The sequence below is a fragment of the Lithobates pipiens genome, unplaced genomic scaffold (genome assembly GCF_037356315.1).
Source record: "Lithobates pipiens isolate NorthernLeopardFrog02 unplaced genomic scaffold, aLitPip1_a1.2 Scaffold_16, whole genome shotgun sequence".
NCBI classification, from domain to species: Eukaryota; Metazoa; Chordata; class Amphibia; order Anura; family Ranidae; genus Lithobates; species Lithobates pipiens.
Genome location: NW_027507748.1, coordinates 292,659,858 through 292,669,537, shown reverse-complemented (window position 1 = coordinate 292,669,537; position 9,680 = coordinate 292,659,858). Strand labels below are relative to the sequence as shown.

At 42.5% G+C, this 9,680-nt stretch overlaps 1 pseudogene; it reads left to right on the top strand.

Annotated features, from left to right (window-relative positions):
- Positions 1–674: 674 nt before the first annotated feature.
- LOC143984347 (phosphatidylethanolamine-binding protein 4 pseudogene) lies at positions 675–1,694 on the top strand (annotated as a pseudogene).
- Positions 1,695–9,680: the final 7,986 nt, after the last annotated feature.

The window sequence follows — 9,680 nt, the reverse complement described above, 5'->3', positions numbered from 1 at the left end:
ATAGGAACGTATATTATAATTACTTGTTTTAAATCTTTTCTTTACATTACTTCAGTTACTTTCTGGTTTCCAGGCCTAGTCAAATGTCATACATCCAAGGAGTCTTAAGAAGGGAAGGAGGGTTTTTCAGCCAAGTACACCCTCCTGTTTGCATGCCTGAGGTAAGGGCAGACAATCCTCTGCTATCAGTAAGTGGCTTCTCCTCTGCAGTCAGGGAGTGACGTGTTTTTGTGTTGAGCACTAGGGGGAAGGAGTTCCATACATAGTCCACGAAGGAATGACCCTGAGTGAAAGTAACAACAACAACAACAACAACCACAAGCACTTGGCTACATCTGTGCTACATTACTAGCCTTGCTGCTGCCTGCTGTGACCTGGTCAGCTCTGACTGTTTAACCTCTCCTGATTTCAGCAGATGGTTTTGGAGTACCTAAGTGTCCCATAGTGAACAATAAATAAAATAGGATTTTTTATTTGCCAAAAAGTTTATGAAGCAACACAGGTCCTGCCCCTCTGTGTTTGTAATCTACTCCCTCTTTTCTACAAAACCTACCCCTGCTGGGAGTGGGAATGATTATACCTGCCTGGACAATCCTTTTTTCTTTTTTTTGTTTGCCAGGCAGCAATATAACCAATTTTCTCTGTATATTGGAATCATTTTGTCCTTTACAATAATCCTGGTATATTGCTTTAATTTATTTTCTTTCTTTTTTGTGGCTGCCCTCTCTTCACAGAAGTTAAAATATTATGAAAAAGACAAACTTCTTCTTAGATAAGATGATGAAACAACTAAACAGTTAACTGATAACACCAAAGTCATGTGAGATAACATCATTCAAAGTAACCTCTGGTGAAAACTAACATCAGACTTCTGCACACAGTCTAATAGTAGGATCGCCTTCAGAAATGGCAAAGATGGTATTTGCATTTCATGTGTTCCTATCCCTGGCATTCTTCAGCTTGTTGCATCCTGTTTCCTGTGACTTTGGACCTATCACTGGAGATGATGCCAAATTTTGTCAAGCTGACCTTCATGTAATCTACCCCAGCTTGGGAGATGTTTCTTGTGTGTACGTACCATACTGCTTTGGGTATGCTCAATGTTTTAGAAAAGTTGTGGGCTCTCCATGGGTACGATACCCCCATGCCAAACCAGAAGAGTTGTACACCCTGATAATGGTGGATCCAGATGCTCCAAGCAGATCCAACCCAATACACAGATTCTGGAGGCACTGGTTGGTCACAGATATTCCAGGTGATGTTCTCCTAAGAGGAAAAGGAGTAACTGGAACTATTGCTTCTCCTTATTATCCGCCAAGTCCACCAGCTCATAGTGGATATCACAGATACCAATTTCTGCTATACATTCAAAATCCTGGCATTTCTCCTGCTCTCAACCACAGTGAAAGATCCCTAGGTCCATGGGATGTCTATGCTTTTGCCCACCGCAGCAGACTGAAAGATCCTGTTGCTACAACTCAGTTTATGACCAGAAATCCACGTATGTAGGATATAATATTTTTAAAACACGTGCAAATTCTTGATATTACTCTGTGGTATGTTTCTTTGTTGTATCTAGTATACATTAACTCAAACGTCACATGCCTGATGAAGGGGTCCTGCGAAGGCTCCGAAACAAGGTTTCTGCTATAATGATGTGATCACTGAATAAAGCTTTGGACCTGTTCTAGAGATCCATGGTGTGCTGTGACATTTTCTCGTTTTGTTTTTATGCACTAGCATGCAATCATATATAGTAGGTATGTGATAATCACATGGCACCCCTGTTAGGAGCAGATGTTTGTTAGCAATATATACCTTTTTTTACTGCAATTCATTTACTAAAATGTTGATGATAAAACAGAATTTTATATTTACTTTAAAGTAATAGAGATGAATATTATATTTACTGTGAACATTAATTCCGCAATGTGAAAAGTGCTGGCCTGGGTACTCAGTTGTGCAAAATAGCCAAGGTATGTGTACCTAAATAAAAAGAATATCATTTGAACCATGCCTGGAATTCTCTGCAGAGCGGAGTACATTTATTCATATGTGCTATATCTAAAGTAAAAACACTTTTTTGTGTATATATTGGGGAAGTGATTGGAGCCCTGACAGAATTGTAATCCTTCCTGACCATTGTAACCAGGAAGAAAGTGCTTGAAAATCCCAAATTTAGGGTTGTCACCAAAACAAGAAGATAGGGGAAATCTTCCAGTGGGGACAATTTTTCAAGTGAGGACATTTTCCCCACTTTTGGGGGATTTTCTCTTACTTACCATTGTGTTTTTAGAATAAGGGCTCTTTCAGACGGGCGGTCTGCCCGATGGACTCCGCTTTGCTCAGCGGGGAATTGATCAGCGGATGATAGGTCTGTCTCTGCTCACTGTGCTGAGACAGACCTGTCAGAACTCCGCTCTCCTCTATGGGGACATCGGATGAAAAAGGAACACCTGTCCATTTTCATCCGATCCGCCAGATGGATGGAAAATAGGGTCTCCATCCATCTGGATTTCACGAACAGGATTGGATCAGATAGCAGCGAGTGTCAGCGGACATGTCATCGATGACATCTGCCGTTCCATAGGGCTGAATGGAGTGTCCCATCAGGTACATCTGAAAAATGTATAGGCGGACCTGATCGGAAAGCCCATGTGAAAGGGGACTAAGAAGGAAGAGGGAAATCATCACACAAAAAAAAAAAAAAATGACAGGTTTTAAGCATTCCCTACTATATTCTAAACTAAAAAAAATAAAGGCTAGCCTTAAAACATAAGTACAACAGTTTGAAGGAATACTTTTCCAAATTATGAAAATGTATAGAAATAAACATCTTATCAGCTATTCCACTATATTTGCATAACTCTCAATAGAAAAATATGTAATTTTTTATATATTTGTCATGTAAAGTATATAACACTTTTTTTACTCTAATATACAGTCTCGACACAATCTCACGGCTTTCTGATTAGGTCCACCTATGATTTTTTCATGGGGACCTGATCAGAAGCTCTATGCAGCTCTATGGGCGGGCTGATGTAAACGTGTACATCAGCATAGCTCTGAGTTCGTCCAGGTTTGGAAAAATAAATGAAAAGGCCTGCGTCTATTTCGTTTTTTACCAGATCTAAACTTAATGGGTCAGAGGTAGACCATTGAGCTGTCAGGCCCACTGTGCAGATGTGGGCACAAACTGAAGGGGTACATGTTTTTAAAAAACACACATTCAGTTCAGCTCTGATTCAGCACCCTTAAAGCAAGTAGAATCGGCTCACACTGCTGTTATTTACTTGGATGTGTTGTCCAGGTACACAAGGCCACAGCTGAAACATAAAAACATGGTTCAACCTCTCTCCTGACTGCACATCTGAATGAGCCGAAATAGAGACAGAACATACTGATAACTTGCTTTATCCTCCTGTATCTACCTACTGTAATTGTTTGTTTATATCAGGGGTCTCCAAACTTTCTAAACAAAGGTCCAGTTTACTGTCCCTCAGACCTTGGGGGGGGGGGGGGGGAGCAGACATTGGTGTCAGTGGAATAGTGTCCCATAGTTGGTGTCAGTGAAAGAAATAATGCCCAATGATTGGTGTCAATGGAAGCAATAGTGCCCAATCATTGGTGTCAGTGGAAGGAATAGTGCCCCATCATTGGTGTCAATGGGAGGAATAGTGCCTCATCGTTGGTGTCAGTGGGAGGAATAGTGCCCCATCATTGGTGTCAGTGGGAGGAATAGTGCCCCATCATTGGTGTCAGTGGAAGGAATAGTGCCCCATCATTGGTGTCAGTGGGAGGAATAGTGCCTCATTGTTGGTATCAGTGGGGGGAATAGTACCCAATCATTGGTGTCAGTGGGAGGAATAATGCTTTATCATTAGTGTCAGTGGGAGGAATAGTGATCCATCCTTGGCATCAGTTGGAGCAATAATACCCCTTTGTTGGTTTCAGTAACACCTTGCAACGTCACCTGGTGTCACCTCCCCGTGTATCGTCACCACTCGTGCATTCTGGGTTGGTGACGTCACATGCGGGTGGTGCCACCAGGTGACCTCGCCAGGTGGCCCCACCTTTACCTATTTAAGAACTGTCAAGTGGCAGAGTGGACAGTCAGTGGTTAGCCTTCGTCTCGGGCAGAGATTTTTATTTTATTTTTTCAGGTCTGGCAGTGGTGGCAGGGGCATTGTGATTGACGATGGATCTACATTGGGGTACATTGTTTTTTTACTTTTAATAAAGGAATTGTCAAAAACTGTGTGTGTGGTTTTATTTATTTTTGAAACTTTTTTTTGGTTAATGAGTAATGTAATGGGTAAAAGCCTTGTGAGCTGCCACACTAAGCCTAAATTAACCTAAAATAAACACAGGTGATATAACTATAATCAGCTGCCCTCACTTGAAGAATGGAGGAGATCGCAGTTACAGAGAATATCTGAACGTACCAGGAGAAAATAGTGACCTCTGAGCTGGGCTATTATGGGAAGTAGCAGGTGGCCTGTGTTCCATACAAGTGTTCCATAAACCTGCATAGGATAAAGGAATTAAAGGAGGATCTCTGCAGACTATTGCTATCAATTACGGGCTTATTTTTTAAGCCCCTAAGCTAAGGGTACACCCGGTGGGGGTTGTGTGTGCACAACGCATGAAGATGAATTATCACATGGTTGATGTTAATATGGACTTTTGCTGATTAGTTTAAACACTCATAAAGGATTAATTGAAAATCACAGCGCACGAGCACTTTATTTTCATATATATGGACTGTCGTTGTTTAGTTTAACCACTTAAGGACCGCCGTATTGCCAATGTACGTCAACACAATGGCACAGGCAGGCACAAGCACGTACATGTACGTGCCTGCCTTCCAGCGGGTGGGGGGTCCGATCGGACCCCCTCCCGCTGGATACGGCGGTCCGTTTCCCTCCGGGAGCGTTCCGTAATGAGGGGATGGCCGTTGGTTTTCGGCCACCCCCTCTGGATCACTCCTGGCCAATGAGAAGCTTCCTCCCACTGTGTATTGTTTACACAGGAAGGAGGAAGTGATGTCATTTTCCTCGGGGCGGTCTTTTTGACCAGAATACGAGGAGAAGACACAAAGTAACAACTGACATGTAGGTACACACAGGCACACAAACCCCCCCCCCCCCCGATCGCCCCCCCTCCCCCCCCCCAGTCACAGTGTCAGTGATTGCAGTGATCATTTCTTTACTGATCACTGCATTCAGTGTCAGTTGTGACAGTAAAAACTGTCAGGACAGTTAGTGTTAGGTCCAGGGTAGCCCCCTATCACCCCCCCAATAAAGATTTAACCCCCTGATTGCCCCTAGAGTTAACCCTTTCACCCCCTTTTGCCAGTGTCACTAAGCGATCATTTTTCTGATCGCTGCATGTGTCGCTAGGTAGCTAGTTATTTTTTTAGGTTCACCGCCAGGTTTTTATATCGCTAGGTACCCCGATTATACTACCCAATAATGGTTTTAACCCCCGATTGCCGCTAGTTAACCCTTTCACCCCCTTTTGCCAGTGTCACTAAGCGATCATTTTTCTGATCGCTGCATTAGTGTCGCTACTGTCGCTAGGTAGCTAGTTATTTTTTTAGGTTCACCGCCAGGTTTTTATAGCGCTAGGTACCCCGATATACTACCCAATAATGGTTTTAACCCCCTGATTGCTGCTAGTTAACCCTTTCACCCCCTTTTGCCAGTGTCACTAAGCGATCATTTTTCTGATCGCTGCATTAGTGTCGCTAGTGTCGCTAGGTAGCTAGTTATTTTTTTAGGTTCACCGCCAGGTTTTTATAGCGCTAGGTACCCCGATATACTACCCAATAATAGTTTTAACCCCCTGATTGCTGCTAGTTAACCCTTTCACCCCCTTTTGCCAGTGTCACTAAGCGATCATTTTTCTGATCGCTGCATTAGTGTCGCTAGTGTCGCTAGGTAGCTAGTTATTTTTTTAGGTTCACCGCCAGGTTTTTATAGCGCTAGGTACCCCGATATACTACCCAATTATGGTTTTAACCCCCTGATTGCCGCTAGTTAACCCTTTCATCCCCTTTTGCCAGTGTCACTAAGCGATCATTTTTCTGATCGCTGCATCAGTTTCGCTAGTGTCGCTAGGTAGCTAGTTCTTTTTTTAGGTTCACCGCCAGGTTTTTATAGCGCTAGGTACCCCGATATACTACCCGAAAATGGTTTTAACCCCCTGATTGCTGCTAGTTAACCCTTTCACCCCCTTTTGCCAGTGTCACTAAGAGGTCATTTTTCTGATCGCTGCATTAGTGTCGCTAGTGTCGCTAGGTAGCTAGTTATTTTTTTAGGTTCACCGCCAGGTTTTTATAGCGCTAGGTACCCCGATATACTACCCAATTATGGTTTTAACCCCCTGATTGCCGCTAGTTAACCCTTTCACCCCCTTTTGCCAGTGTCACTAAGCGATCATTTTTCTGATCGCTGCATTAGTGTCGCTACTGTCGCTAGGTAGCTAGTTATTTTTTTAGGTTCATCGCCAGGTTTTTATAGCGCTAGGTACCCCCATATACTACCCAATTGCCCCTAGTTAACCCTTTCACCAGCGATCACAGTATAAGTGTCACTGGTGACGCTGGTTAGCCAGTTAGTTATTTAGGTTCCCCGTCAGGTTTTTATATAGCGCCAGGGACCCCCATATACTACCTAATAAAAATTTGAACCCCCTGATTGCCTCTAGTTAACCCTTTCACCACTGATCACCGTATAAGTGTTACGGGTGACTCTGGTTAGTTTGTTTTTTATAGCATCAGGGCACCCACCATTTATTACCCAATAAAGGTTTAACCCCCTGATCACCCGGCGGGTGATATCAATTAGGTTTTAGGGTCAGGGTCTGCGTCGCCCCAGGCAGCGCTAGGTTAGTGCCAGTACCGCTAACACCCACGCGCAAAGCATAAACCTCCCGTAGTGAGATATCTGATCTGATCAGATCTATACTAGCGTCCCCAGCAGTTTAGGGTTCCAAAAAAACGCATTGTTAGCGGGATCAGCCCAGATACCTGCTAGCACCTGCGTTTTGCCCCTCTGCCCAGCCCACCCAAGGGCAGTATCGATCGATCACTGTCACTTACAAAACACTAAACACATAACTGCAGCGATCGCAGAGTCAGGCCTGATCCCTGCAATCGCTAACAGTTTTTTTGGTAGCATTTTATATTTAAATCCGGAAGGCAGTGCTTGGTTTTCGGGGGCCCGTACGTGGCTAGGCTCCCAAAAAGTCCCCCACATGTGGTATCCCCGTACTCGGGAGAAGCAGCAGAATTTATTTTGGGGTGTAATTTGACTTATGCCCATAGCATGTGTGAGCAATATATCATTTAGTGACAACTTTGTGCAAAAAAATAAAAGTTTGTAATATTCCTGCAACTTGTGGCAAAATATAAAATATTCCATGGACTCAACATGCCTCTCAGTAAATAGCTTGGGGTGTCTACTTTCCAAAATGGGGTCATTTTGGGGGGTTTTGTGCTATTTTGGCATTTTATGGCCTTCGAAACTGTGATAGGTAGTGAGGAGTAAAATCAAAAATTTACACCCTTAGAAATCCTGAAGGTGGTGATTGGTTTTCGGGGTGCCGTGCGCGACTAGACTCCCAAAAAGTCCCACACATGTGGTATCCCCATACTCGGGAGAAGTAGCGGAATATATTTTGTGGTGCAATTCCACATATAACCATGGCATGTGTGAGCAATATATCATTTAGTGACAACTTTTTTTTTGTCATTATTCAATCCCTTGGGACAAAAAAAAAAAGATATCCAATGGTCTCAACATGGCATGTGTGAGCAATATATCATTTAGTGACAACTTTTTGTAAAAAAAAAATTTTTTTTTATTTTTTGTCATTATTCAATCCCTTGGGACAAAAAAAAAAAAAATATTCAATGGTCTCAACATGGCCCTCAGCAAATAGCTCGGGGTTTCTACTTTCCAAAATGGGGTCATTTGGGGGGGTTTTGTGCCATTTTGGCATTTTATGGCCTTCAAAACTGTGATAGGTAGTGAGGAGTAAAATAAAAAAATGTTTGCCCTTAGAAATCCTGAAGGCGGTGCTTGGATTTCGGGGTCCCGTACGCGGCTAGGCTCCCAAAAAGTCCCACACATGTGGTATCCCTGTACTCAGGAGAAGTAGCAGAATGTATTTTGGGGTGTCATTTCACATATGCCCATGGCATGTGTGAGCAATATATCCTTTAGTGACAACTTTTTGTAAATTTTTTTTTTTTTTTTTGTCATTATTCAATCCCTTAGGACAAAAAAAATAAATATTCAATGGGCTCAACATACCCATCAGCAATTTCCTTGGGGTGTCTACTTTCCAAAATGGGGTCATTTGGGGGGGGGGGGTTGTACTGCCCCGCCATTTTAGCACCTCAAGAAATGAGATAGGCAGTCATAAATTAAAAGCTGTGTAAATTCCAGAAAATGTACTCTAGTTTATAGACGCTATAACTTTTGCGCAAACCAAAAAATATACGCTTATTGACATTTTTTTTACTAAAGACATGTGGCTGAATAAATTTTGCCCTCAATGTATGACTAAAATTTAGTTTATTCGATTTTTCTTATAACAAAAAGAAGAAAATATCATTTTTTTTCAAAATATTCGCTCTTTTTCCATTTATATCGCAAAAAAAAATCGCAGAGGCAATCAAATACCATCAAAAGAAAGCTCTATTTGTGGGAAGAAAAGGACGCAAATTTCGTTTGGGTGCAATATTGCATGACCGCGCAATTACCAGTTAAAGCAGCGCAGTGCGAAATTGGAAAAAGACCTCTGGTCCTTAAGGTGTTTATTGGTCCGGGGCTGAAGTGGTTAATAACCTCATTGAGGACTGAATGCAATATCATGGAGCACAAGCACTTTATTTATGTTGCTATGCTTTAGACATTTATGTTATATTGATTATTTACTGGATTCATATATTTATTTAGTATTGTTTCTATATTTATCAGTGCTGCACAGTGTGTTATATGTAACGAGTAATGTACTCCATACTCATTCACATGGGGGGGCTAGGATCTGGGGGCCCACTTGTTAACCACTAGGGATGAGCCGAACACCCCTCGGTTCGGTTCGCACCAGAACTTTCGAACGGACCCCAAATTCGTAGGAACGTTAGAACCCCATTGAAGTCTATGGGACTCGAACGTTCGAAATGAAAAGTGCTAATTTTAACGGCTAATATGCAAGATACTGTCTTATAAAGGGTTTGGGGACCTGGCTCCTGCCCCAGGGGACATGGGTCAATGCCTAAAATGTTTTTAAAAATGGCCGTTTTGGCGGGAGCACTGATTTTAATGACGATTAAAGTGAAAAAAAAAGTGAAATATTCCTTTAAATATGGTGCCTGGGGGGTGTCTGTAGTATGCCTGTGAAGTGCCACGTGTTTCCCTTGTTTAGAACAGTCCCTGCACAAAATGACATTAAACGGAAATAACACCATTTAAAACTGCTTGCGGTTTTAATGTTATATCTGGTTCCTGCAATATGGTTGAAAATCATTGAGAAAAATTGCATGGGTAGCCCTCCCTGCCCATTACCAGCCTATTTGGGTCTTGTACACATATTAAGGGGAACCCTGTACCCATATTAAAAAAAGGAAATGCCTGTGGCCCCCAGGCCCTATATACTCAGAACAGCAG